Genomic DNA, 24,106 nt, shown 5'->3' with positions numbered 1-24,106 from the left:
CACCCACAGCTCATGTACAAGTGTCCCTCCTAGTAAAGATAACCAGTGGTCCCCAAATTCCTAAATCCAATTTATTATTTTCCATCATGACTCCAGAATTCTCAGCATAATGCTGTGCAAGTTTCAGAACAGAAATAGTATCTCACTTACTTTGGAAAAATATATTTCTATTAAGTTTAACATTTTGTGGAGAGGTTGGGTAGAAGTCATTATTGTCTCTGGATTTGAGAAGAAGCCATGTTCCTGGACCCCAGTGATAATTCAGTACTATTGAAAGTCATGTGATCATGACCAGGACAATGTCACATTTAATTTGACAAACTGTAATCCTAATTTACTCAGAAGCTAATTGTGATGTGATAATCTGGGAAAGCCAAGCTAGGGTTCACCTTAGATTATAGAATAAAAGGAATGGCAAAGAAAGGTAATTCTATATCAGGAACATATTGAAACATAAAAAGAACACTATCAACTCTTGTTCATATAAATTTGAATATAATTTATGTGTATATATTTGATAAAATTGAATATAATTTTTGAAAAAATGGACCAAGGAGTATGACCTAACTATGTTATGAGTAATAAAATTATGCTTCTTTAATTATTATATACTTCACACCCTTCTTCAATATTAATTCAATATAAGAACAGTGCAGGAAACACAATGGTGCGACTGTCATCCAACCATCACTTGTACAGGTGATCTTGAGGCTGAACTTCACTGAAAGCAAGAGGAGAAGCAATTTTGCTCCACTTCTGCTGTGTATAAGAAATGTCAAATAAGGGCTCATATCCTCAGTAAAGATAGTTAAATTGGTTCCCGAAAGAAAGTGGTGCTCAGTACAGAAGTCCTACAGTTCTCAGAAAGCTACTAGCACTAATATGGAACTTAAAGTGAGAAGCAGGTTAGTGGTCCCTAACCTAATGAAAAATATCAATAATAAGCAATGGATAAACAGGGCCAACTTCTTCTTACTGTGGAACACATACTTCGTCAACAGAAGACTGAGTCATTTAAAGGCTGGATTAGCACTTAGCAGAGTTGGACAGGGCTCTTCCCAGTGAGATCTCAGTGATGTCCTCCCTTAGGAACTTTGGATGGAGCCAGTCTTGACACTATGGTGCTATCTCAGTTAGTGGACAGGGTTTCAACTTCTGAATGTCATTTTTATGTTCAATTTATCTGTATTTTATAATGCCTTGAGAACCTAAAAAAAAAAAAAATATATATATATATATATATACATATACACATATATATGTATATTTATATATATACAGACATACATATACATATACATATAAACATATATATGTATATGTATGTGTGTGTGTGTATATATATATATATATATATATATATACAACTGGAGAGAAAAAAACTGGGGAGAACAATGTCTCATAGGACTGTCCGTGAACATTGTATGTAGGAAGATGTTTGGTTTTCTGTCCATTTAATCTAGACCTTGTGTTATTGTGTTGTGGCACCTCTTTACTCAGTGTAAATATTGGCAAGATTGTTTTTCAAACTCCACTTTGGTTTTTCACTAGCAACTGCCCAGTGATTCTAGGCTTGTGTCTGGAATGTTGTTTGTTTTATTGAAAATAAATAAAATCTTTTAGCAGTTATTTTTCTTACAGTCCATCCTTATAGATAACCAAGTTTGTTTTTTTTTCAAGTTTTTAACTTGAGAGAGAGAGAGAGAGAGAGAGAGAGAGAGAGAGAGAGGAGGGGGGAGGGGCAGAGAGACGGGGGAGAGAGAGAATCCCAAAGCAGGGCTCAAACTCAGGAGCTGAAAGATCATGACCCAAGCTGAAATCAAGGGTCAGATGCTTAACCAACTCAGCCACCCAGGTGCCCCTAGAGAAACAAGTTTCTACTCTGAAAAAGTAAACTTACTAGTAATTTTTCTTTCCAAGGGGGAGAATGAGCTACTTCCTTTTTCTCAATATCTCTTCTAGTGGGGTGTACCTGTCAAACAAACCAACTATTTCAATATTGTTGAGCAATTTTGAGAGCACCGGAGCATACAGCCCTACTAAACAAGAGACTATTACACATCCATTCAGAAAACTAAAGATGACCTCAGTGCAAAAGATGCCCTGTCAGTCTTTATAGTTCTAAATTTGGGACCTGATCTAAAGAGAAAAGCTTTCAGAGAAGTCAGTTGCTAGAATAAGAACAACGTGGACAAAAAAATAAAAAATTCTCTAAACCATGACTATACATGGTTTTGTATGTACTATAGGTTTTTGCTTTGTGGTCACCATGACGCTTATGTACTACAACTTATATTTATAACAAGCTATTTTAAGTGGATGACAACTTAAGTTTGAATGCATTCTAAAACTATATTTTTACTCCTTCCCACATTTTGTGTTTTGATGTCATATTTTACATCTTTTTATTTTGTGTATCCCTTATTAATTATTGTAGTTATAGTTACTTTTACTATTTTTACTTAAGCTTCCCAGTAGCTTTAGAAGTGATTAATCCTTTACATTAGACTATTCCGAATTTTATTGTATATTTACCTTTCCCAGTAAGATTTATACTTTTTATGTTGTTCTGTTAGTAAAAAGTAACCTTTCTTTTCAGCCTGAAGAAGTCCTTTTAACATTTCTTGTAAGGCTGAGTTAGTGTTGATGAACCCGTTTAGCTTTTGCTTGTCTGGAAAATGTTTTATTTCTCCTTCAATTGTGAATGACAATATTTCAGGGTAGAATATTCTTGGTTGATGGTTTTTCTCTTTCACCACTTTGAATATATTGTGCTACTCTCTTTTGGGGACTGAAAACTTTCTCTTGAAAAATCTGCTGAGAGACTTACAGAGTTTCCCTTGTATGTAACACATTGTTTCTCTCTTAATGCTTTAAGATTCTCTCCCTGTCTCTAACCTTTGACATTTTAACTATAATATGTCTTATTGTGGGTCTCTTTGGGTTCATCTTGTTTAGAAGTCATTGTAGCACCTGGACCTGGATAAATGTTTCCTTCAGGGAAATTTTCAGCTATTATTTCTTGAAATAAGTTCTCTGCTGTTTTTTTTTTTTTCTCTCTCTCTTCTTCTGAGACCCCTATTATGTGACTGTTGGTCTGCTTCATGTTGTCCCATAAACCCCTTAAGTGAGCTTTACTTTTTTTCATCTTTTTTGTTTTTGGTGCTCTGATTGAATGAATTGCAATGCCTAGTCTTCCAGGTCATTGATCCTTTCTTCTGCTTAATCTAATCTGCTGTTGAACATCTCTGGTTTATTTTTTACTTTAGCTATTGTATTCTTTAGCTCAGTGACCTTTATTGGTGCTTTTTATGTTGTCACTCCCTGTTGAAGTTCTTACTATGTTCATCCATTCTCCTCCCAAGTTCAGTGAGCATCTTTATGACCATTATTTTGAACTCTTTATCAGATAAATGACTTATCATTGTTTCTTTCTATTTTTATTTCTGAGGTTTTAAATTGTTCTTTTATTTGGAACATATTCCTATTTCTTAATTTCTCCTGATTCTCTGTATTGGCATTTATGCATAAGATAGAAAAGCTACCTCTCCTAGTCTTGAAGGTGTGGCCCCATGTAGGAGATGAAACTTATCATTCAAAACTGCTGTAGTTCTTGGTTATCTCTCAAATCTTTGTGCTTGTCTAAGCAGGCTCTTTTATTTTTAGTACTCCAGGTAGTTGAGAGTGTGCCAAGGCCTATCAGTGTCCCAAAGGGGATGATCTCAGACAGCATCTAGATTCAGCCTGATTGGAAGCCAGACTTTCAGTATGCTTTTTATTTTTTTATTTTTTATTTATTTATTTTTAAAAAAAATTTTTTTTCATTTTATTTTTGGGACAGAGAGAGACAGAGCATTAATGGGGAAGGGGCAGAGAGAGAGGGAGACACAGAATCGGAAACAGGCTCCAGGCTCTGAGCCATCAGCCCAGAGCCTGACGCGGGGCTCGAACTCCCGGACCGCGAGATCGTGACCTGGCTGAAGTCGGACGCTTAACCAACTGCGCCACCCAGGCGCCCCCAGTATGCTTTTTAAAGTATGCAAATATATACAGATCTTTGGGAGCACAAGTGCAAGGCTCACTAGGCACCAGAGCTCCATAATCTAGAGGTGTCCCCTGGGTGGCAGTCACAAAAATGGGGGTGCTGGATGGGTGAAAAAGCTCCTTTCTGGAAAACACCAATGACTTCAAGTGGGGCATAGGGAGAGTGCAAAGATGGCATCTACTAGCCTCTGTCTCTTGAGTGTATCTCAGTAGGTCTTTACATGTGGGCCAAGCCAGCTTCAATCTTCAGCTCCAGGATGAGTAAATAGGGCCCTTTCATAGAAATACTGGAGTGTGTTTCAGTCTGATGCCTGTGTGGTGCCCTGGTGGATGGTAGCTGGCCCAAACCATATCTCTGTTTGTTATTGTCCCATGGGACCCAGGAAAGTAAGCTGCTCTGGCCACCAGATCTAGGCAAACCAGGCAACAGCCACAAAAACTGGGGCACCAGAGGTAAAACCCAGGGCACCAGATATGTGAACAAGCGCTTCTCCAGTAAATACTGGTGCTCTGGGTCAAGGCAGAGGGAGAACACAAAGTTGGCTTCATCTCCCAAGGTCTCTGGAGAGGATTGCAGTGGGCCCTTACATGTATGTTTAATTAGAAGCCTACCCCTCGGGCTGCAGTTATAAAGGTTTGCTAATTAGCCTCCTTCATACAAAGTCTGTGTGCCTCTCAATTGAATGCCTCTGTGCTGTGACCCAGGGTGCATATGTGCTAGTGGTTGAACAATCTAAGAGCCATTTCTCAGTTTACTATAGACTTGTGGATCTCATGGACCCAAGCCCAGCTGGTTTCCAAAACTACAGGTCTTAGGGGCTCATCTCCTAGGTGAAGGTATTAAAAGTTAGGGGCCTAATGTGAAGTTCAAATTCTTCACTCTTTTTGGAGAAGCTCTGGGTTTTGAGTTCCCTCCTGAATGTAGATCAATGTGCTTAAGGTTAAGTTTATGGTGAAATTGTGTCTCAGCCTCTCCAGCCTGCTTTGAGGTATGGTATTTTGTTGTTGTTTGCCTTATGTTAGCAATTGTTCAGCTAGTTTTTTTTCTTTCTTTTTTAAGAAGGCATTGTTTTTTATGTAGCTGTAAATTGGTGTCCATCGGAAGAGGTGAATTCAGGATCTTCCCATGTCACCATCCTGAACTGGGCTTCTATAATTTTAATAATTTTGAATTTGTTGAGACAAAATTTATGCTCCAGCATGTTGTTTATCTTGATGAATGTTACATCTACACTTGAAAGACATTTTTAGTTTTCCATCATGTAGTGTAATGTTTTAAAAATATCAATTAGGTTAATTTGATAGTTAGTGCTGTTCAATTATTCGGTATACTTACTGATTTTTTTAAATTTGTTTTACAATCATAAAGAAAAACATTTAAAAATCTCTATGGAAGAGGGATCCCTGGGTGACCCAATCAGTTAAGGGTCCAACTTTGTCTCAGGTCATGATCTCACAGTTTGTGAGTTCAAGTCCTACGTCAAGCTCTGGGTTGACGGCTCAGGGCCTGGATTCTGCTTCAGATCCTGTGTCTCTCTCTCTCTCTGCCCCTCCCTCACTCATGCTCTGTCTCTCTCTCAAAAATAAATACACATTAAAAAATTAAAAACAAAATCTCTATGGAAGAGAGGGGAAGATGGTGGTGAAGTAGGAGGACCCTAGGGTTGCCTTGTCCCACAAATACAACTAGATAACTATCAAATCATCCTATATCCCAGAAATCAACCCAAAGACTGGGAGAACAAGCTCCACAACTGAAGGTAGAGAAGAGGCCACATTGAAAAAGGTAGGAAATACAAAGATACAGTGTGAGACAGAAACAGATTGTGGTTGCCGAGGGGAGGGAGCCATAGTCATGTAGAGGGATGGGAGACAAACTAACACATAGTAGGTCTCATGGGAAAACGAATTTTCATAGCAATTAGCTTGGAAACATAGGGGGAGCCAAGTGGCATGGAGTCTTGCAATCAGAGGGACTTAAAGCCTGGTTTTAAAGGTCAGTGAACTTGACTTGGGCAGAGCCCAGAAAGAATTGGAGCTGCTTTTAGAGAGAGGACAGGGTAAATAGCCCATGGACACACAGCGTGGGAACAGTGATCTGAAGAGCACCTGTGGCACACTGTGGGGAGTTTATTTGTTCATCTTGGAGCCTGTCCCACAGAGGCAGCATTAACAGGAAGATCACTCTGGGAACAAAGGAAATGGCACCTGCCACCCCGGCCCCTCAGCATAAACAGGGCCACCTGTGGGTAATAGCACAGCATTGACACTTGCTACTTAACTTACTTACATCCAGCTCTGCCACCTCATGCTTTTGTGGAACTGCTCTTCACAGCCATACTTGCCTCAGTCCCAGTGGAATGGATCCCCTCACTTAGAAGACAGACCTAAACCTATACTCACACCACGTCTTTTGAGTGGAGAATTTCGTGGAGCTTCAGTACTGGCAGTGATGTAAAAGGTCTCATTTCACAAGCAGACCAGAGCACACCGCGTTAAAATGCTCCACATTCAGCCTGGGGACCAAACACTTCCCACAACAGGCCAAGAGAATCTTTGCAGATGATTGGCCTTATAGAGGGCCAGGAGAAAACAGCAGAGCACATGCAGCACACATTGGAGGCACAATTGGAAGCATCAGGTCTTGGGGAAGAGGGGATACTACCTGGCAGGGCAGTAGAGGAGCTTTCCTTCATAGGGCTATTATGCTCAAAAACAGGAGACATTGCTGTCTATCCTAAAACACAGAAACAGGCACAGAGATTTGCAAAAATGACAAGACAGAGAAATATCTCCCAAACCAAAGAACAGGACAGGCCATGGCCAAAGATCTAAGTGAAACAGGTGTAAGTTACACGCCTGGTGGAGCATTTTAAGAAATGATCATAAGAGTACTCACTGGACTTGAGAAAAGAGTGAAGGTATAAGTGAGAACTTAATCCAGAGATAAGGAGCTCCATAAACAAAATGAGAAACATGCCTGATGGAAGAAGCAGAGGAACTAACTAATGACCTAGAAGACCAGAGTAATGGAAAGTGATCAAGCTGAACAAAAGAGAGAGAAAGAATTACGCAAAATAAGAATAGATTTAGGGAACTCAGTGACTCTATCAAACACAAATAACCTTTGTATTATAGGAATCACAGAAGAAGAAGAGAGAGAAAAGGGGCAGGAAATTTATTTGAAGAAGTAGTAGCTGAAAACTTCCATAATCTGGGGAAAGAAACAGATACCCAGATCCAAGAGGCACAAGAATCCCCCACAAAATTAACTAGAGCAGATCCACACCAAGACATAGTATAATTAAATCGTCAAAATGTAGTGATAAAGAAAGAAAATTAAAAGCAGCAAGAGAAATTAAGACAGTAATATACAAAGGAAAACCCAAAAGACTATCAGCTGATTTTTTAGTAGAAAGTTTCCAAGACAGAATGCAGTGGCATGATATATTCAAAGTATTGAATGGGAAAAAATTGAAGCCCTGAATACTCTATCCAGCAATGCTATCATTCAGTATAGGAGGAGAGGTGAAGAATTTCCCAAACAGACAAAAACAAAAGGAGTTCATGACTAGGACACTATATAATAGTAAAGGGGACAATCCAACAAGAAGATACAACAAATGTTAAATTTTTATGCACCCAACATAGGAACACACAGATACATAAAACAGTTCATGAGAAACATAAAGGAACTCCTTGACAATAATACAATAATAGTAGAGGACCTTAAAATCCCACTTACATCAATGAATAAGTCATCTAAACAGAAAGTTGACAAGGAAGCCATGGCTTTGAATGACACACTGGATCAGATGGATTTAACAGATGTATTCAGAACATTCCACCCCAACACAGAATACACATTCTTTTCAAGTGCACATGGAATAGTCTCCAGAAATGATTACATATTAGCCCATAAAACAAGCCTCGAAAAATTCAAGAAGATCAAAGCCATACCATGCATGTTTTCTGATCACAATGCTATGAAACTAGAAGTCAACCATAAGAAAAAATCGGGAAACACCTCAAATACATGGAGATTAAATACCATGGTACTAAACAATGAGTAGGTCAACCAGGAAATAGAAGAAAAAACAAAAAAGTATATGCAAACAAATGAAAGTGAAAACAAAATGGTTCAAAAGCTTTGAGATGCAGGAAAACTGTTTCTAAGAGGGAAGTGCATAGCAATACACGCTTACCTAATGAGGCAAGAAAAATCTCAAATAAACAATCTAACGTTACACCTAAGGGACCTAGAAAAAGAACAACAAAAACAAAACAAAAAAAACACTGAAACCAGCAGAAAGAAGGAAATAATAAAGATTAGAGCAGAAAGAAGTGATATAGAAACTAGAAAAAAAAAAAAAAGAACAAATTGATGAAATCAGGAACTGGTTTTTTGAAAAACATCAATAAAATTGACAAACCTGTAGCCAGACTTCTGAATAAAAATGAGAAAGGATTCAAATAAATAAAATCACAAATGAGAGAAGAGAAATAACAAAAACATTACAGAAATACAATGATAAGAGAATATTATGAAAAACTATATGCCAACAAATTGGATAGACAAATTCCTAGAAACATGTAACTACCAAAACTGAGACAGTAAGAAATAGAAAATTTGAACAGACTGATACCCAGCAAAGAAATTGAATCAGTAATCAAAAAACTCTCAACACAAAAAGTCCAGGACCAGATGGCTTCACAGGAGAATTCTATGGAACTCTTAAGGAAAAGTTTATAGTTATTATTCTCAAACCATTGCAAAGAATAGAAAAGGAAGGAAAACTTCCAAATTCATTCCATGAGGCCAGTACTATCATAGTACGAAAAACAAAAAAGACACTACCAAAAAAGAGAAGTACACGCCAATATCCCCGATGAACACGGATGCAAAATTTCCTCAATAAAATACTAGCAAACGGAATCCAACAACATATTTTAAAAATCATTCACCATGATCAAGTGGGATTTATTCCTAGGTTGCAAACACGGTTCAATATTAGCAAATTAATCCACATGATATATCACATCAATAAGAAAAAGGATAAGAACCATATGATTATTTCAATAGATGCAGAAAAAGCATTTGACAAAGTATAACATCCATTCTTGATAAAAACCCTCAACAAAGTAGGTTTAGAGGGAACATACCTCAACATAATAAAGGTCACATATGAAAAACCCACAGCTAACATCATCCTTAGTGAGAAAAACTGAGAATTTTTTTCTCTGCTTTCAGGAACAAGATGTCTACTCTCATCACTTCTATTCAACATAGTACTGGATGTTCTAGCCACAACAATCAGAGAACAAAAAGAAATAAAAGGCATCCAAATCAATAAAAAAGAAGTAAAATTGTCACTATTTGCAGATGACACAATCCTTCGTTTAGAAAACCTGAGAGACTCCACCAAAAAACTGCTAGAAGTGATAAATGAATTTAGTAAAGTTGTAGGATAAAAAAATCAATGTACATTAATCTGTTGCATTTCTATATACAACATATATACATTTCTATATATATATATGAGGCAGCAGAAAGGAAAATTAAGAAAATAATCCCACTTGCAATTGCACAAAAATAGTAAGATACCTAAGAATAAACCTAACCAAAAAGGTGAAAGTCCTGTACTTGGAAAACTATAAAATGCTAATGAAAGGAGTGGAAGATGATACAAAGAAATGGAAAGGCATTCCATGCTCATGAATTGGAAAGACAAATATTGTCAAAATGTCTATATTACCCAGAGCAATGTACACATTTAATGCAGTCCTTATCAAAATGCCAACAGCATTTTTCACAGAACTAGAACAAACAGTCCTAAAATTTGAATGGAACTCAAAAGACTCCAAATAGTCAAAGCAACCTTCACAAAACAAAGCAAAGCTGGAGACATCACAACTCTGGACATAGAGTTACATTAGAAAGCTATAGTCATCAAGACAGTATGGTACTGGCACAGAAATGGACACATGGATCAATAGAACAAAATAAAATACCTAAAAATAAACCCACAACTATATGGTCAATTAATCTTTGACAAAGTAGAAAAGAATATCCAATGGAAAGAAGACAGTCTCTTCAACAAATGGTGTTGGGAATACTGGACAGCAACACGCAAAGAGTGAAATGGGACCACTTTCTTACACCAGACAGAAAAATAAATTCAAAATGGATGAAAGACCTAAATGTGAGACATGAAACCATGAAAATCCTAGAAAACAGGCAGTAACCTCTTTGACATCAAATGTAGCAACTTCTTTCTAGGTGTCTCCCGAGGCAAACAACAACAACAACAACAACACAAAGGCAAAAATAAGCTATTGGGACTACATCAAAAGAAAAATCTGCACAGCGAAGGAAACATTCAACAAAACTAAAAGGCCATCTATAGAATGGGAGAAGATATTTACAAGTGACATATATGATAAAGGGTTAGTATCAAAAATATATAAAGAACTTATAAAACTCAACACCCCCAAACCAAAAATTCCAATTAAAATATGGTCAGAAGAGATGAACAGACATTTCTCCAAAGAAGACATCCAGATGACCAACAGACGCAGGAAGAGATCTTTGTCATCACTTACCATCGCAAATCAAAAGCACAATGTGTAAAGAGCATGTATCCACTCTTACTTTATATGATCATTTTGCATTTTCCTTTCCTCAGCTCTAAAATCAGTTATATCTCCAAGGAAGTCTGGTTCCTTTTATAAAGAATGGTATTTTAGGGTGACTTTGTCTCAGGTCATGATCTCACGGTTTGTGAGTTCGAGCCCTGTGTTGCACTCTGTGCTGACAGCTCATAGCCTGGAGTCTGCTTCAGGTTCTGTGTCTCCCTCTCTCTCTGTCCCTCCCCTGCTTGCACTCTGTGTGTCTCTGTCTCAAAAATAAAATAAACATTAAAAACATAGAAAAAGAATGGTATTTCGAAAGCAATATCTATGTGGTAGGTGTGCTCATTGCTATTGAGATGTCAAAAATCTCAGACTCTATTTGTGTACACACATACACATATCAATAGCTACCTGCTTGTATTGAAAACTATACATCTATACATTTATACTATAAATGTAATATAAATGAAAACTATACATCTATACATTTTGCCTATACCTTTTTACTTATAAAAATTATAAAGCCTAACTAAAACAATGATTAAAAAAAACTATTTGAAAGAATTAGAGACCATTCAAAGTAGGCAGAATAAATGAGGAAACAATTTTTGAAAAAAGAGACATAACATAAGTTAGGTAAGCTCAATATTTACTCAGATTCTTCCCCTGAGGGTGCTTCTTGGTTTGAAGTAGTAGATGGGAGAATAGAGCTTAAGCAAAAAAATACAGCCTTATCAGAATGAGAAAACAGAAGTCAGAGTTTGGTGCTGAGAAATTGGTTGAAATTGAGGACAGTAGGCCAAAAGGGCTGATGACTCAAAGAAGGAGCCCTATTCTATATTCCTTTCAAAACAGAATTTTAATTTGTTGTATTTCTTTTTTCTGAGATTTTCCAATTAAGTACCACAAATCTTCAAGACTCAGACTCTGACATCTCTCCTCGACTACTCAACTATTAGGAGGAATAAAATGAATATACCAACACAGGTGGGTAAAGAGGAATGAAAGAAAAAGAGTAGATGGGGAAAATAATAAAACATGCAGAAAAATGGTAGAGTTAAATTCAACCACATTAATAACCACATTAAACAGTACCATGAAATAGTCTAATTAAAAGGCAGAAATCGCTAGATTGGGTTATATGCTTCTCACAAAAAAGTCTTTTAAGTATAAAGAGGAGTTAAAAGTTAAGGATGGAAAAAATATTGTGCATCTACTAATAAGAAAGTGAAATGGCTACATTAATATCACACAAAGAAAACTTTATAAGGATGTTACCAGAGATAAAGAGAGACATTTCATAATGAAAGAGTCAATACATTTATTTTTTTTTAATTTTTTAACGTTTTTATTTATTTTTTGAGACAGGGAGAGACAGAGCATGAATAGGGGAGGGTCAGAGAGAGGGAGACACAGAATCTGAAACAGGCTCCAGGCTCTGAGTTGTCAGCACAGAGCCCGACGCGGGGCTCGAACTCACGGACCGCAAGATCATGACCTGAGCCGAAGTCGGCTGCTTAACCGACTGAGCCACCCAGGTGCCTCAAGAGTCAATACATTTAAAAGACATATAATTTTTTTTTTTTAATTTTTTTTTCAACGTTTATTTTTGGGACAGAGAGAGACAGAGCTTTAACGGGGGAGGGGCAGAGAGAGAGGGAGACACAGAATCGGATACGGGCTCCAGGCTCCGAGCCATCAGCCCAGAGCCTGACGCGGGGCTCGAACTCCCAGACCGCGAGATCGGGACCTGGCTGAAGTCGGACGCTCAACCGACTGCGCCACCCAGGCGCCCCAAAAGACATATAATTTAAGGGTAAATATACCAACAGCTGGTATGTATTCATTGTTTTCTATTCCACATGGAAGATATGTCAAAATATACCACATATATTGGCATTGAAAACATTTCAATGACTTTAAATAAATTTAAGAAGCAATGATGAAACTGGACAAAGTTGTCAGACTCTGGAAATTGATGAAAGGACAAAAAATTGGGAAACATTTAACAAGGGAATCTAAACTGAATCATAATAACAGTGGAAGTCTGTAGTATTTTAGCTAGAAGTTTCTTTGAACTGCATCCTGTCCCAAATCCATTTGGTGCTGCAGAATTTCTACCTAGGTTGGCAGCCAGGCCATGGGATATGGCAACTCCTCTGCTCTGGCAGAGGGATCTGACATTATTTGGGAAAGAGCATGAAAAAAAAACCAATGTCTTGGGATGTTACAGAGAAAACAGTAGAGATCTTAGGGGCAAATAAACAAGGAAGATGAACATTTCAATTAGCTTGAGGTCACAATGCCAGTTGGAGCAAGCAATAAAATGGCAGAGCAATCAGAAATTTAATAGGGGGTTCCAGGGAGTAAGACAGCCAATGAGAATCTTGCTAAAATACCACTTATCCCTGATGGTCTGGAAGTCTGTGCACATGAGCTTGGATGTGCATGCTCAGGAGGGACCAGATAGTGTCCTAGGAAGCTACTCATCCCTGGCTGAATGTAAGGCTCTGAGAAAGTAGAAAGTAAAAAATAGGACACATCTGTAAACTCCCTGAACTTTGAAAACATTTTCCAACTCACACTCAGATCCAATAGCAACACCTTATTAGCTCATGGTGTTTAAGCAGAACCTCTGATCCATCATTGTTGCCATTGGGTTGTAGTGACACATGGGTGACGCTAGGAAGGGAAGCTTAAAACTAAGAAAGGAATTGTAATAGAAACATAGCAAGGACAGCATAGTCTTCACACTGTGGGGAAACAGACTACAGAATTAGCCCAAGCATGTCACTAAAATAGAAAGTAAACAAGCATCAAGAACATTCATTCCTGCTGGGTGGGGAATCGGTATTTAGAGTTTTAATGCAACATATTACTGAAAATTTTTTCAACAACAAAAAAGGCAAAATAGAAAAGAAAGAGCATAGTGTTACCCACACACACGATTAAAAAAAAAGTCAACAGAAGCAGTCTCTGAGGGAGCCCAGATGTTGGCCCAATAAAGTCTTCAAAGAAATCATTTAAATATGTTCAAAGAACTAAAGAAAAAATCAGACTTAAAATGTTAAAGGAAAGAATGTGAAAACTACTCATCAAATAGATAACATCAACAAAATGATGTAAATTATTTTTAAAAAGATCCAATTGGAAATTGTACAGCTGAAAAGTAGAGTAATTGGAATGAAAAATTCAACAGTAGATCTGATCTGAAGGAGGATATTGGCAGGAAGCTTGAAGATAGGTCATTGGAACTTACCTCAATTTGAAGAATAGAGACTAAAGGAATGAAGAAAAACATCATTAGAGACATGTGGGTAGTCATCAAGTATACCAACATACATGAAATGAAATAGAGAAAGGAGAAGAAGTAATGCCTGAAAAGTTGTCAAATTTCATAAAAGACAGTGATCTACATATCCAGGTAAAATAAACACAGAGATCCACATCTAGGCGCATCATAGTCAAACCTCTGAAAGCCAAAGGTAAAGAGAAAATCTTGAACACAGTAAATGACTCAAATGTGCAAGGGAATCCCAATAATATGAACAACTAACTCTTCATCAGTAATACTAGTGGCCTGTAGAGAGAGAGAGATTTGATGTATTTCAAGTGCTGAAAGAAAAAAAGAACCCTTGTCAAACCAAGAATATGATATCCAGTGAAACTATCCTTTAGAAATGAAGGTGAAATGAAGATGTTTCCAGCTCAAGAAAGACTGAATTTGTTGCTAGCAAATCTGCCTTACGAGTTCTTGAAATTAAAAACAAGTGAAAGCAGATGGAAGCGTTAATCCTCATGAAGAAACACAGAATACTGGTAAAGGTAATTATAAAAATATATACATATATTTCTTTTTCTAAAAAAACATTTTGCTGAGGTATTATTGGCATACAAAGACTGCATTTATTTAATACACGCAACATGATGTTTGGAAATAAGTGTACATTTGTGAAACCATCATCACAATCTATGTCGTAAACATATCTAGCATCTCCAAAAGCTTCCTCCTGCCCTTTTGATTGATTAATAATAACAATTATTATTGTCACTTCATGACAAAAACAGTAAGAAATATCCTGTTACATTTTTACCATAAGAAATATCCTGTTAACACATTTTAAGAATATAATACCGTATTATAAACTAATGGGAATATTATACAGTAGATCTCTAGGACTTATTCATCTTGCATAACTGAAACTTTGTATCCTTTGACCGATACCTCCCCATTTCTTCCTCCCTCCAACCCCTGGAAACTACCATTTAACTCTCTGCTTTTATAAGTTTGACTAATTTAGATTCCTTATATAAGTTGTATTACAGTATTTGTCTTTCTGTGTTTGGTTTAGTTCACTTAGCAGAATGTCCTCCAGGTTTATCCGTGTTGCCACAAATGCAAGATATCTTTCCTTTCTTTTAAGGCTGAAAAGTGTTCCACTGTGTATACTTACCATATTTCCTTCATCCATTTATCCATCAATGGACAGTTAGGTTGCTTCCATATCTTGGCTGTTATGAATCATGGCACAATAAACATGGGGGTGCAGGTATCACTGCAAGATCTTAACTTAAATTTCTTTGACTATATATATCCAGAAGTAGGATTGCTGGACCGTATGGTAACTCTATTTTTAATTTTTTGAGAAATCACCTTACTGTTTTCGATAATGTCTGCACCAATTTGCATTCCCACCAACAGTGTACAAGGGTTTTCTTTTCTCCACATCCTCATCTACACTTGTTATCTGTTTATTTAATAATAGGCATCCTAACAGATGTGAGGTGATATCTCATTGTGGTTTTATTTTACATTTCCCTGATGATTAACGATACTGAGCATCTTTTCATATACCTGTTAGTTTCTTTTCTCTTTTTCAAATTTTAATTTAAATTCCAGTTAGTTAACATACATAACATTAATCTCAGGTATAGAATTTAGTGATTCACCACTTACACACAACACCCAGTCCTCATCACAAGTGCCCTCCTTAATACCTGTCCCCCATTTAGCCCAGCCCCCCACCCCTCTTCTCCAATAACCCTCAGTTTAGTCTCCATAGTTAACAGTCTGTTTTGTGGTTTACCTCCCTTTCCCCCCACTATGTTCATCGGTTTTGTGTCTTAAGTTCCACATATGAATGAAATCATATGGTATTTGTCGTTCTTGACTGACTTATTTCACCTGGTAAAATACTCTTTAGCTCCATCCACATCATTGCAAATGACCAGATCTCGTTCTTTTTGATGGCTGAGTAAGAGACACACGCACATGCACACACACACACACACACACACACACACACACATGCATATATACATACATACCACATCTTCTTTATCCATTTATCAGTCAATGGACAGTTGGGCTCTTTCCATAATTTGGCCATTGTTGATCATGCTGCTATAAACATTGGGGTGCATATCTCCCTTTGAATCAGTTTTTTTTGTATCCTTTATGTATATACCTAATAGCTTTTATTAATTTAGGCAAACAACAATAGTTATAAAATTGTATTGCTGGATTTATAACACATAAAGTAACATATATGACAACAATAGCAGAAAGGCGTAGAGGTAGGAATGGGACTATACTGGAGGAAGGGAACAATACTAGAATGAATTGAATACCAGAGCTAGTAAATATGTAAGCTACTATAAAAACTACTAGAAATATTATTCTTTTCCTTTTTTAACCTCTTTAATAGAAAAAAGATCATAGAAAGCAATACTTATAATGTTTAATTGTTGAGCTTGTAACACATGTTGATAATATATGTGACAATAATCACACCAGAGAGACAACAGGGTGCATAAAAGTATATTGGTGCAAAAGTTTTAGTAGTTTGCTGGAATTCAATTAGTGTTAATCTGAAGATTGCAATAAATTAAGATGCATATTGTAACTCTTGTAGGAAACATTAAAAATAGCTTTAAAAATGTTAAAACATCAACCAAAAATTAAATGGCATACTATAAAAATCTATTTAACAGAAAAAGGGCAGTAAAGAGAAACAAAGCAACCAAAAAGTCATGAGATAGAAAAATAAATATAAGTCCATCCATATAAATAGTAACATTCAATTTAAATAAATTAAATAACCAAAAGGCAGACATTTTCAGATTGATTAAAACACATGATCCAGTGATATGCCATTCATGAGAACAAACTTTGGATCCAAAGATATACATAGTTTGAAAGTTGAAGAATGGAAAAAGATATTTACAGAAACAGTAATCATGAGAGGTTGAGTGACTACATTAATATAAGACAAAAAAAGAGTTTAGTTACACGTATTATTAAAGATGAAGAGGGACACATCACAATGATAAAAGGGTCAATTTCTCAAGGTGATATAAAAATTATTAACATATATACAATTAACAACATAGCCCCCAAATATATGAAGCAAATTCTGACCGAATTGGAAGAAGAAATAGACAATTCAACAATAATAGCTGACGATCTCACTACACTGCTTTCAAAATTGATAGAACAAGTAGTCAGAAAATCAGCAAGGATATAGACAATTTTAACAATGCTATCAATTGACTTGATCTTCTTTATATATATCACATCTTCTTTATTCATTCATCAGTTGATGGACATTTGGGCTGTTTCCACAATTTGGTTATTGTTGATAGTGCTGCTATAAACACTGGGGGGCATGTGCCCCTTCAAATCAGCATTTTTGTGTCCTTTGGGTAACTACCTAATAGTGAAATTGCTGGGTGGTAGGGTAGTTCCATTTTTAATTTTGTAATTAAATACTTAAATGCTTTCTCTGCATCTATTGAGTGGATCATGTGGTTCTTGTCTTTTATTTTATTGATGTGATGTATCACACTGATTATTTTATGGGTACTGAACCAGCCCTGAATCCCAGGTATAAATCCCACTTGGTCGTGGTGAATAATTCTTTTAATGTATTGTTGGATCTGGTTGGCTAGTAACTTGTTGAGGATTTTTGCATCCATGCTGATCAGGGAAATTGGTCTGTACTTCTCCTTTTTAGTGGGGTCTTTGTCTGGTTTTGGAATCAAGATAATGCTGGCTTCATAGAATGAATTTGGAAGCTTTTCTTCTATTTCTACTTTTCAGAACAGCTTCTTTTAGAATGGGTGTTAACTCTTCTTTAGGTGTTTGGTAGAATTCCCCTGGAAAGCCATCTGGCCCTGGACTCTTGTTTGTTGGGAGATATTTGATTATTGATTCAATTTCTTTACTGGTTACGGGTGTGTTCAAATTTTCTATTTCTTTATTTTTTCAGTTTTTATATGTATCAGTTTTTTTCAGTAGTTTATATGTTTCTGGGAATTAATTGCTCATAATATTTTCTTATTGTTTGTATTTCTGTGATTTGGTTATGATCTCTCTTCTTTCATTTGTGATTTTATTTATTTGGGTCTTTTCCTTTTTTTCTTTTTGATCAATCTTACTAGGGGTTTATAAATTTTGTTAATTCTTTCAAAGAATCAGCTCCTGGTTTTGTTGATCAGTTCTACTGTGTTTTTCTTTTTTCTTTTGATATTATTGATTCCTGCTTCAATCTTTATTGGTTCCCTTCTTCTGCTGTTTTGGGGATTTATTTGCTGTTCTTTTTCCAGCCTCTTTAGGTGTAAGGTTAGGTTGTGTATTTGAGACATTTCTTTCTTCTTTAGGAAGGCCTGGATTGCTACATACTTCCCTCTTATGACACCTTTGTTGTACCTGACAGGTTTTGGACTGAAAATGCTTTCATTTTCATTAGCTTCTGTGTACTTTTAAAAAAAATTTTTTAAATGTTTTTATTATTTTTGAGACAGAGAGAGCATGAGCAGGGGAGGGGCAGAAAGATAGGGAGACACAGAATCTGAAGCAGGCTCCAGGCTCTGAGCTGTCAGCACAGAGCCCGATGTGGGGCTCGAACTCACGGACTATGAGATCATGGCCTGAGCTGAAGTCAGACACTCAACCGATTGAGCCACCCAGGTGCCCCTCCATGTACTTTTTAATTTTCTCTTAATTTCTTGGTGAAGTCATTCATTGTTGAGTAGGATGTTCTTTAATTTCCAGGTTTGTGGTCTTTCCAAATTTTTTCTTCTGGTTGATTTCAAGTTTCATAGCATTATGTTCTGAAAATATCCATGGTATGATATTGATCTTTTTGTACTTATTGTGGACTGATTTGTGACCCAGTATGTGATATCTTCTGGAGAATGTTCCATGTGCACTTGAGAAGAATGTGTATTCTGCTGCTTTAGGATGAAAGGTTCTGAATATATGTGTTAAGTCTATCCAGTCCAGTGTAAACAACAAACTTTACAATAACCCATGTGTCAAAGAAAAAAAAAATCACAAGGGAGATTAGAACTGATGAAAATAAAAATACAACATATGAAACTTACGGCATGCAGGTAAAGTAGTGCTTAGAGGGAAATTTATAGTTGTAAACAATCTCTTTTAGAAAAGAACAAACCTCACATCAATAACCTAGGTTTCCACTTTTGGAAACTAGGAAAACAAAAGAGTAAATTAAACTCAAAACAACCAGAACATAAGCTACAGACTAGTCTCTCTTATGATGCAGATATGGAAATCTGCACAAAATTTTGACAAATTACATCCAGCAATGTGAAAAAATACACTCTACTGTAACACAGTGGGGTTTATTCCGTGAATGCAGTCATAATTTATTTTTCTTTTTATTTAAATTTACTTCTTTATTTTGAGAGAGAGAAAGAGCACGGGTAGGGTAGGGGCAGAGAGAGAGATGGAGAGAGAATTCCAAGCAGGCTCTATGCTGTCAGCACAGAGCCCCACATGGGGCTTGAACTCACAGACCATGAGATCATGACTTGAGTTGAGATCAAAAGTTAGATGCTTAACTGTCTGAGCCACCCAGGTGCCCTGAGAATTTATTTTTCTAATGTTAGCACATTATACTTACAGAATTATTCTGGTAACAGAATAACATTAGAAAAACCATAGAATTATCTTAATTGATATAGTAAATCATTTGATATAAGTCAACATACATTCATGATTAAAACTTTTAACAAAATAAGAATAGAAGGAAACTCCCTTAATCTATTAAGATTATTTTCAGTGGCTAAGTCAGTTGAGCATCCAACTTCAGCTCAGGTCATGGTCTCATGGTTCCTGAGTTTGAACCCTGCATTGTGCTCACTGCTGTTAGCCTGTCAGTGCAGAGCCCATTTCAGATTCTCTGTCTCTATCTCTTTGCCCCTCCCCTGCTAAAAAGAAATAAATATTAAAAATTTTTTAAAATATTATTTTCAGAAAAAATCCACAGATACTGTACTTAATGTTAAATTATTGAATACTCTCCTCTTGAGACTGGAAAATTTCACATTTTCATGCTTTGTATTCACATAATAATATTTATAACATATAAATATATTATATAAACCTATTATTTACACAATATTTGCTATATACATTTTTATACACAATGCAAAATAATATTTATCATTATAATAGAGACCCTAGCCAGTACAAGTCAAGAAAAAAATATAAATAACACAATTATTAGAAATAATACATACTCGACAAGCATCATAATGGCAATAAATTCATATCTTTCAGTACTCACTCTAAACGTCAATGGACTCAATGCTCCAATCAAAAGACATAGGGTAAGAGAATGGATAAGAAAACAAGATCCATCTCTATGTGGTTTACAAGAGACCCACTTTAGACCTAAAGACACTTTGAGATTGAAAATAAGGGGATGGAGAACCATCTATCATGTTAATAGTCAACAAAAGAAAGCTGGAGAAGCCATACTTATAGCAGACAATCTAGACTTTAAAATAAAGACTGTATCAAGGGATGCAGAAGGGCATTATGTCATAATCAAGGGGTCTATCCACCAAGAAGACCTAGCAATTGTGAACATTGATGCACCAAATGTGGCAGCACGCAAATATATAAATCAATTAATCACAAGCATAAAGAAACTCATTGATAGTAATAACATAACAGTAGGAGACTTCAACACCCCACTCACAGCAATGGGCAGATCATCTAATCAAAAAATCAACAAGGAAACAATGGCTTTGAATGACACACCAGGCCAGATGGACTTCACAAATATATTCAGAACATTTCATCCTAAAGCAGCAGAATATACATGCTTCTCCAGTGCACATGGAACGTTCTCCAGAATAGACCATATACTGGGACACAAATTAGCCCTAAGTAAGTACAAAAAAATCGAGATCATACCGTGCATATTTTCAGACCACAACGCTATGAAACTCAAAATCAACCACAAGAAAAAATTTGGAAAGGTAACAAATACTTGGAGACTGAAGAACATCCTACCAAAGAATGAATGGGCTAACCAAGCAGTTAAAGAGGAAATTAAAAAGTATATGGAAGTCGATGAAAAGATAACACCACAACCCAAAATCTCTGCAACGCAGCAAAGGCAGTCATAAAAGGAAAGTATATAGCAATCCAGGCCTTCCTAAAGAAGGAAGAAAGATCTCAGATATACAACCTAATCTTACACCTTAAGGAGCTAGAAAAAAAAAAAACCAGCAAATAAAACCCAAAACCAGCAGAAGACAGGAAATAATTACGATTAGAGCAGAAACTAATGCTATTGAAACAAACAAACAAACAAACAAAACCAGTAGAACAGATCAATGAAACCAGAAGCTGGTTCTTTGAAAGAATTAATAAAATTGATAAACCACTAGCCAGTTTGATCAAGAAGAAAAAGGCAAGAACCCAAATAAATAAAATCAAGAATGAAAGAGGGGAGACCACAAGCAATAGAGCAGAAACAAAAACAATAATAAGAGAATATTATGAACAATTATATGCCAATAAAATGGGTAATCTGGAAGAAATGGACAAATACCTAGAAACATATACACTACCAAAATAGAAAATTTGAACAGACCCATAACCAGTAAGGAAATCAAATTAGTAATAAAAAATCTGTCAAAAAACAAGAGTCCAGGGCCAGATGGCTTTCCAGGGGAATTCTACCAAACATTTAAGGAAGAGTTAACACCTATTCTCTTGAAACTGCTTCAAAAAATGGAAATGGAAGGAAAACTTCCCCTGAAGTTCTTTCTATGAAGCCAGCATTACCTTAATTCCAAAACCAGACAGAGACCACACTAAAAAGAAGAACTATAGACCAATTTCCCTGATGAACATGGATGCAAAAATCCTTAACAAGATATTAGCCAACCGGCTCCAACAATACATTAAAAAAATTATTCACCACGACTAAGTGGGATTTATACCTGTGATGTAGGGCTGGTTAAATACCTACAAAAACAATTAACATGATTCATCACATCAATAGAAGAAAGGACAAGAACCATATGATTCTCTCAATAGATGCAGAGAAAGCATTTGACAAAATATAGCCTCCTTTCTTGATAAAAAGCCTCAAGAAAGTAGGGATAGAAGGAGCATACCTCAAGATCATAAAAACCATATATGAACGACCCAACACTAATATCATCCTCAATGGGGAAAAACTAAGAGCTTTCCCCCTAAGGTCAGGAACAAGACAGGGATGTCCATTCTCACCACTGTTATTCAACATAGTATTGGAAGTCTTAGCCTCTGCAATCAGACAACACAAAGAAATAAAAGGCATCCAAATTGGCCAGGAGGAGGTCAAACTTTCACTTTTTGCAGATGACATCATACTCTATATGGAAAACCCAAAAGATTCCACCAAAAAACTGCTAGAACTGATTCATGGATTCAGCAAAGTTGCAGGATATAAAATCAACGCACAGAAATCGGTTGCATTCCTATACACCAACAATGAAGCGACAGAAAGAGAAATCAAGGACTTGATCCCATTTACAGTTGCACAAAAAACCATAAAATACCTAGGAATAAATCTAACCAAAGAGGTGAAAAATCTATACACTGAAAACTATAGAAAGCTTATGAAAGAAATTGAAGAAGACACAAAAAAATGGAAAAAGATTCCATGCTCCTGGATAGGAAGAACTAACATTGTTAAAGTGTCAATACTACCCAAAGCAATCTACATATTCAATTCAATCCCTATCAAAGTAACACCAACATTCTTCACAGAGCTAGAACAAATAATCCTAAAATTTGTATGGAACCAGAAAAGACCTTGAATAGCCAAAGCAATCTTGAAAAAGAAAACCAAAGCAGGAGGCATCACAATCCCAGACTTCAAGCTATACTACAAAGCTGTAATCATCAAGACAGTATGGTACTGGCACGAGAACAGACACTCAGATCAATGGAACAGAATAGAGAACCCAGAAATGGACCCACAAACGTATGGCCAACTAATCTTTGACAAAGCAGGAAAGACTATCCAATAGAATAAAGACAGTCTCTTCAGCAAGTGGTGCTGGGAAAACTGGACAGCGCCATGCAGAAGAATGACCCTGGACCACTTTCTTACACCATACACAAAAATAAACTCAAAATGGATGAAAGACCTCAACGTACGACAGGAAGCCATCAAAATCCTCAAGGAGAAAGCAGGCAAAAACCTCTTTGATCTTGGCCACAGAAACTTCTTACTCAACACGTCTCCGGAGGCAAGGGAAACAAAAGCAAAAATGAACTACTGGGACCTCATCAAATAAAAAGCTTCTGCACAGCGTAGGAAACAATCAGCAAAACTAAAAGGCAACCGACACAATGGGAGAAGATATTTGTAAATGACGTATCAGATAAAGGGATAGTATCCAAAATTTATAAAGAACTTATCAAACTCAACACCCAAAAAACAAATAATCCAGTGAAGAAATGGGCAAAAGAGATGAATAGACACTTCTCCAAAGAAGACATCCAGATGGATAACCGACACATGAAAAATGCTCAACATCACTCATCATCAGAGAAATACAAATCAAAACCACCATGAGATACCACCTTACACCTGTCAGAATGGCCAACATTAACAACTCAGGCAACAACAGGTGTTGGTGAGGATGCAGAGAAAGAGGATCTCTTTTGCATTTTTGGTGGGAATGCAAGCTGGTGCAGCCACTCTGGAAAACAGTATGGAGGTTCCTCAAAAAACTAAAAATAGAACTACCCGATGGCCCAGCAATTGCACTAGTAGGCATTTATCCAAGGGATACAGGTGTGCTGTTTCAAAGGGACACATGCACCCCCATGTTTATAGCAGCACGATCAACAATAGCCAAAGTATGGAAAGAGCCCAAATGTCCAGCGATGGATGAATGGATAAAGAAAATGTGGTATATATATACAATGGAGTATTACTCAGCAGTCAAAAATAATGAAATCTTGCCATTTGCAATGACGTGGATGGAACTGGAGGGTATCATGCTAAGTGAAATTAGTCAGAGAAAGACAAAAATCATATGACTTCACTCATGTGAGGACTTTAAGAGACAAAACAGATGAACGTGAGGGAAGGGAAACAAAAAT

At 36.5% G+C, this 24,106-nt stretch overlaps 1 long non-coding RNA gene across 2 annotated transcripts in view; it reads left to right on the top strand.

Annotated features, from left to right (window-relative positions):
* The window catches only part of LOC147580878 (uncharacterized), a 151,932-nt gene extending 128,586 nt beyond the window's left edge, over nt 1–23,346 (top strand). For both annotated transcript variants that reach the window (XR_015251144.1, XR_015251143.1), the window contains exon 3: nt 22,847–23,346. This is a non-coding gene — a long non-coding RNA (uncharacterized LOC147580878). The remainder of the gene's footprint in view (nt 1–22,846) is intronic.
* Nucleotides 23,347–24,106: the final 760 nt, after the last annotated feature.

The sequence above is a fragment of the Puma concolor genome, chromosome B2 (genome assembly GCF_028749965.1).
Source record: "Puma concolor isolate L17-30 chromosome B2, mPumCon1.1.hap2, whole genome shotgun sequence".
Classification (NCBI taxonomy): Eukaryota; Metazoa; Chordata; class Mammalia; order Carnivora; family Felidae; genus Puma; species Puma concolor.
Note: the sequence above shows the minus strand (reverse complement) of the source record. Positions and strands in the feature narration are given on the sequence as shown.